This window comes from Sminthopsis crassicaudata, chromosome 2, assembly GCF_048593235.1.
Source record: "Sminthopsis crassicaudata isolate SCR6 chromosome 2, ASM4859323v1, whole genome shotgun sequence".
NCBI lineage: Eukaryota > Metazoa > Chordata > Mammalia > Dasyuromorphia > Dasyuridae > Sminthopsis > Sminthopsis crassicaudata.
This window is the reverse complement of record NC_133618.1, coordinates 30,350,535-30,357,016: the sequence shown is the minus strand read 5'-3', so window position 1 is coordinate 30,357,016 and position 6,482 is coordinate 30,350,535.

Genomic DNA, 6,482 nt, shown 5'->3' with positions numbered 1-6,482 from the left:
ATTGTCAAATAAAATAGCAAAATTATATTTATTCAATCATCAATCTTGTCTTCTCTGAACATTTGACATTGTGATCACTTTCTCCTTGATGTTATCTTTTCTTTAGGTTTTCATAATTCTTCTCTTTGTGTTCTTCTGTGGCTTGTCTAACTGTTCTTTGTCTTCTTTGTCATCTCTCTATCCAAATAATGCTAACTATTGGTTTCCCTCCTGTCCTATCTTCACTTCTCTCTCTGTCTAAACTATTTCATTTAATGATCTTATCAGTTCTGGTGGGTTTAATTGTCATCCCTATTCTAAAGATTCTCAAATCTACCTATCCTGATCAAATATTTGTGTCTACTGATTTAAAATTAGATACTTCCTGTTAAAAATATTCATTATCTAAAAAATTTTACTTTATTTCCAAATATCTCAAATACCAGTTGGACTCTAGTGTATCACCTCCCAGATCTAAAAATTCTGGGAAGAAAAATAAAAACCAAAAAAAAAAAAAAAAAAGAAGGTGAATGCACCCCATGTACCCGCGACTTCAGGTTCTAAAAACACAGGAGCACTCATGCATTTGGGTAGCAGAAGCCTAACTTTCACAGATGAAGTTTGCTTTACAACATTGCACTTTCTGGCAAGGGAGATCTTAGGGGTCTTCAAATCTCTAATTTCTTTTTATTGATAGAATTGATAGGAGTTTTACCTAATCTTCGATTTTAGACAATTTAAACTTTCTATTTTTTAGACACTTTCAACTAAACATGCCCAAAATAGAATTTATTATCTTCCCCAAAAAAACCTTCTCATCTTTTCTCTATTTCCTATTACTACAGAAGACAACATGGTCTCTCTAATCCCACAGTCTAACAAACTAAGAGTAACCATTTATAACTCTCATCTCATCATATCCAAATTCTTGTCAATTTTTAAATTTCACTTTTTTTATCATCTCTCCAATATGGCCCCTTCCTTCCACTGACTCTACCACCATTCTAACACAATCTCTCATCACCTAACACTTGGATTATTTTAAGAGCCTGTTGGTTGGTTTGCCTACTTCAAATGCCTCTCCATTTCAATTTATCCTTTACTTAGCCACTAAAACTAGTTTTCTAAAGTACAGATTTGATCATATCACCCCCCCACACACCCCTGTACCCGGAAGTCTACTGGTTTTATATTGCCTTTATGATCAAATAAAAATGTTCTGCTTGACATACAAAGAGTTTTATATCTAGACTTTTTTATGTTTTAAACCTTCTTGATCATTACACAAAATGAAGAAATTCTTAATCCAGTGATACTAGCCTCTTTATTTTTCCATAAATAAGATACTCTCTCAGCTCTAGGCATTTTCCTTGGATGTGTCCCCATGCCTGGAATACTCTACCTTTCCATCTTTGCTTAGTGATTTCATAACCTTCCTTTAGTTCTCAACTAAAATCTTATTTTTATAAGGCACTTTTCTCAAGCCTTCTTATTTCTTTTCTTCTGTTAATTTTCAATTTGTTTTTCTCTGTTGTTTTTCTGTTATGGGCCAGAACTTGAAACAAGATGCTAAGTCATTGAAATTGATAGAGACAATGCTTATGTACTTAGTTCACACCTTTAGAGTTCACACTTTTAGAGAGTATATATAAGCTAGGAGCCTCAACTAGGATTGATTTCAGGAGATTCACAAGTCAGAAGCCCACGAGCTCACTCTTGGAGGTAAAATCACATTCTTTCCAAATTCCACCTTAGTGCTGGCTGGAGATTCAGAGGGAGCTCTTGGAGCCAAGGAAAAAAGATAGGCCTCTACTAAAGCTAACTGAGCCCCAGGAAAAGAGACAAGACTTTGAAGAGGACAATAAAGGATTTGGCCTTTAACTTCTGGTTGCATTTGGGGTAATTATACTGAACTGAAAGGAAGGTTGCCTCCAGAAGCTCCCCAAGAAACCTGCTCCCAGAGAACATTACATTTTAGAGATGAACAAGTACAGTCTTTATTAGTAAATAGTCAATCCCATTTGAAAGTAAGGTCCTTGAGGACAGGGATGACCTTTTGATTCTTTTTGAATTCTCATTCTTTAATACAGTACTGAAATTCTCACTACACTTTTAAGTAATTGTTCAATTGAACAACAAACATAATGAATCATATCTTTTTCAAAAATTATTTTAAATTATTAAATTTTAAAATTGAATTTAAAGGAGACATAGTCCTATGAAGTCATTAGAATTATTTACTCTTCCAAAGCTATCAATGTCCAATAATCATAACAATTGCTAATGGCTCATAATACAGCAGACAGATTTGGTGTTTTCTGTGTCTTATCAATGTCTAAGTATTCCACTGTGCCTGCTTCTTCATCCTTCCTGGCCTGTTTGAACAAATTCACATCTACCTATTCTGCTGGGAAAGTCTTTACTTCCTTGGGTTAGACACTCCCCTAACTAACTAAGGAGTTTGAGGCTTGCTAGCCACCCTCATCCTGATTTGGTGTCAAGGAATGGCTACTGCATACATTACAGCTCCTTGGAGCCACGTATGAGAGTTGGATGGTAGATGGACATCAAAGATCAGTGGACATCTCTGAAAAAAGTCGTTAACCCTCATACTAGAAGTGCTAATTTCCCCTGGATAAGTCCGTACAGTCCTAAGAATTTGGGAGAAAAAGGCAAGCAAAAATAGCTTCTACTCTTAAGAAAATTACTTTCAATTTAGAAAGCCATTGGACAAGGACTTGCAAAGGCATGAACTTAAAGGAAAAAAAAAAATTAGGTTGATAGAAATATTAAAATAAAAAACCTGTAATGATATTTAATGATAATTAAATGACAAAAATTAATTCTTAATACTTTCTGTGAGGACTAAGTACATGGTAAAGGTGTCCTTGGGTTTATTGAAGATCATGCCATGAAACATAATCTACAGTTCAAAAATGATGTTTCAATTTAAAGAGGGTAAACAAATTTTGCTATGATTCTACTTTCTTAGAAGTGGTCATACTTCTGCTTTGAATAACATGAATCAGTATGAACATCTTAAATTAATCAAGTTAATCTATATTGAACTGGTTTCTCCATAATTTATTAGTTCTCATTTAGTTGAATGCTGGTTTTTATTTTATTGTATTTTTAAATCTGTAATTTTAAACAGTGCATGTTATTTTTCTAATGTTTGAAATTTGAGAGCATAGATTTTGGGCAATTTAACTATTTTATTAATAATGATAGAATGTTTATTAATAAAGAATATTCAGTGGCACTTTTGAATGTTAAAGACCCCTCATGATAATAGGATCATATTTTATATGCTTTTGGAAGAATTTGTGCTTCTGAGGGAGACAATCACCTCTGCTTGCTTAACAATTAATGAAAAAAATTAAACTTTTAATCATCTAACTCTTGGTCAAAGAGACATCAATTTCCATGTCACCCATCCAACAGAAGGAAAATCAACATTTTCCCAGGCATATCATAAATAAACACAATAAGCAAAAGTCTTTCCAATATCCCATATTTGTATTTTATTTTATTAGCTGATTAGATCTTGGCCTGGGTAAATCTTTGAGAAAGATGAGGAAGTAGGAAAAGGAAAAAGCATAAGTTTTGATTTAATAATTAGTTATTAATACAGAACAGAAATTATTATTTCTCTCATGTTAGAGAAATATTACATATTTCCTAAAGAATGAATTTCAATCATTGTTAAAGCTATGTGGTGACTATTGGTCTTAGATATTAAAACTTCTCAAGGATCATTTATGTCCACAATGTGCTCTTTCATCTTTTCAAAGGAAAATGAAGTAGAAAATAAAAGCACTAAGAAATAAGGAATTTCTAATCAGTCATTAAACACATGTCTATGATATGTCAGGTACTGTGCTAAGTAGTGGTAATGAACAAAGGAAAAAATATCTTGATGATTGTCCTTGCCTTAAAGGAAGATCATAATGTAACTGGGGAGATAAAAGCAAATTCTTGTGTACAAACAAACTCTATACAGCAGGGTTCTCAAACTAAGGTCTGCAGGCCAGATGCGGCCCGCTGAGGACATTTATGGAGCCCACCAGGTTATGGCAAATGGGCTGAGGGTCGGAGACATAGTGTGAGTTTTTGTTTTTACTATAGTCTGGCCCTCCAATAGTCTGAGGGATAGTGAAATGGTCCCCTATTTTAAAAGTTTGAGGACCACTGATATACAAACTATACACAAGGATATACAAACTATATACAAGAAAAAAGGAACAATAATTAGGACAGGTTGGAAAAATCTTTCTGTACAATTTGGGATTTTAGTCTTAACTTAAAGGAAACCAGGAAAACTGGTCAGTGGAGATTAGAAGAGAATGTATTAAAAACATAGTGGACAGACATAAAAAATATCCAGAATCAAATGGTGAAACATCTTGTTCATGGAGTAGGAAGCAGGACTAACGTTATTGGGTAGAAAGTGTTTTTCTGCTCTATACACTCTATATCTGTGGTTTCACCTTGTTTCAATTCCATGGAACAAGATGTCTCTCCCAGGTTATGATCATCACCTCTATTCTCATTACCATTCTGGGAATACATCATTGACTAAGACTAACTCCCTCAGCCTTCTCTTCCCTCTCATTTGAGTACTGGAGAGTGGAGTAACAAACTCTTCCTAATGCCTTCTTTTACGTACAGAATTTGAATGTGTAGAAGTCATGTAGATGGAGAAAGATTGAGAGGAGAGAGAGAAGAAATATGAAGGGTGGGGGAGTTAGGGAGAGAGAGAGAGAGAGAGAGAGAGAGAGAGAGAGAGAGAGAAGAGAGAGAGAGAGAGAGAGAGAGAGAGAGAGAGAGAGAGAGAGAGAGAGAGAGAGAGAGAGAGAGAGAGAGAGTTATTAACAGGTATGAGGACCTCCAGAATTGTCCTGAATTTTAAACTGAATTTTGAAGAAAGGATTAACTTCTAAGACACAGGAGTGATGAGGGATAGAATAAGGGAAAGACTTAGAATGATTTGGATAATGTGTAATTGAATAATGATTTGAATAAGGACATAGAGTCCCTGCTTATCTAATTTTCAGATGTGGTAAAGCTGAGAGGAAAAACTAAAGATGATGAAAAATTTAAGAAGATTCCCATACTATACTAAATCTAATAAATGAAATCAAATAGGGTTAAATGGAAAGTCTTACATTTGGGCTCACCAAATTCAATTTCCAGTTACTTGTAAAATTAATTACTCATTTCCCTTGAAAGGGATTAAACCAGTTTACCTATGTCAGTGAGGACCAATCCCTTTACTGATCAAGAGAGCATCATTGTCAGCAAGATTACCAATCTCCATAATGACAATAGTTTAACCTATGTCCTTTGGGGTGGGAATGTCAGTATGTCTATCCTTAATCAACTGGAGAACATGAATTTAACTATCTACTGTTATCATGACATCTTGCTATTTCTATGGGCAATAGGATGAATCTATCAAATTCTTATGTCAAAGACCATGTGTCAATTGAATCCTCTCTAAAGCAAAATAAATCCCATTCTTCTGAACAGGACAATTAGTTAGCTTATCTACACACAATGACAACATCCAAAATGCACCAGTGTTTAACAAATCAAGTACAGACAATAGGGCTAGTTTACCAGACAATATCTGTGAACCTCCACCAAAACTGAGGTAGCTTTTTAACTGGCAAAACTCACTTAAATATAAAACAAATTCTCACACCTTGGATCATCATTAGGACCAGTGTTATATGTTTTGAAATTTTATGGTAAATGAGGATCTCTCAGAATTCATCCTCAAATCTATGGTGTTTCAATGATCCTCAGAGTCATAATTCTTTTTTTTTTTTAATTACTATAGTGCCTCTACTGGATTTTTATTTCTATTGGTACTTTCATGTTCTCTCTCTCTTTCTCGCCTTTCTCCTATCTCTCCTCACTCTGAACATTTTCTAATAGGATTTCACAGTTATTGACATGATGTGGCCAATGACTGAAAAAATAATAAAGAATCATGGATTTCAGTGACAGGGAAGATTTAACTATAATAATTGAGAATTTAAGTGCCTTGTTCATGGTCACAGAGTTGTATATATCATAAATAGTATTTGAACTCAGTGGTTCCTTACTCTTAGGATAGCTATATCTCTACTATAGGGGATTGCTTCTCTTGAAGCTCTTATCTATCATCTATCTGTCATTGACACACACACATATAAATACATACACAAATATGTAAAATCTATAAAATCACAAATATTTGTATTATTGGTATATGACCATGTCTTGATGCAACGTAGTATTTTAGATAGAAAACAACACTTAGAACAAGGATGATCTAGATTCTAGACACATATTGTCTGTGTGAACCAGTATATATCATTTAACCTGTTAACCAAATTTTTTTAAAATGTATATAAATTGGAGAGAAATTGCTGAGCTACATTGTCAAATTGTTTCCTTATGTGTGATTTACATAAAGCAATGCAAACCTGTTTAGTTAGTTCTTATCATTATGA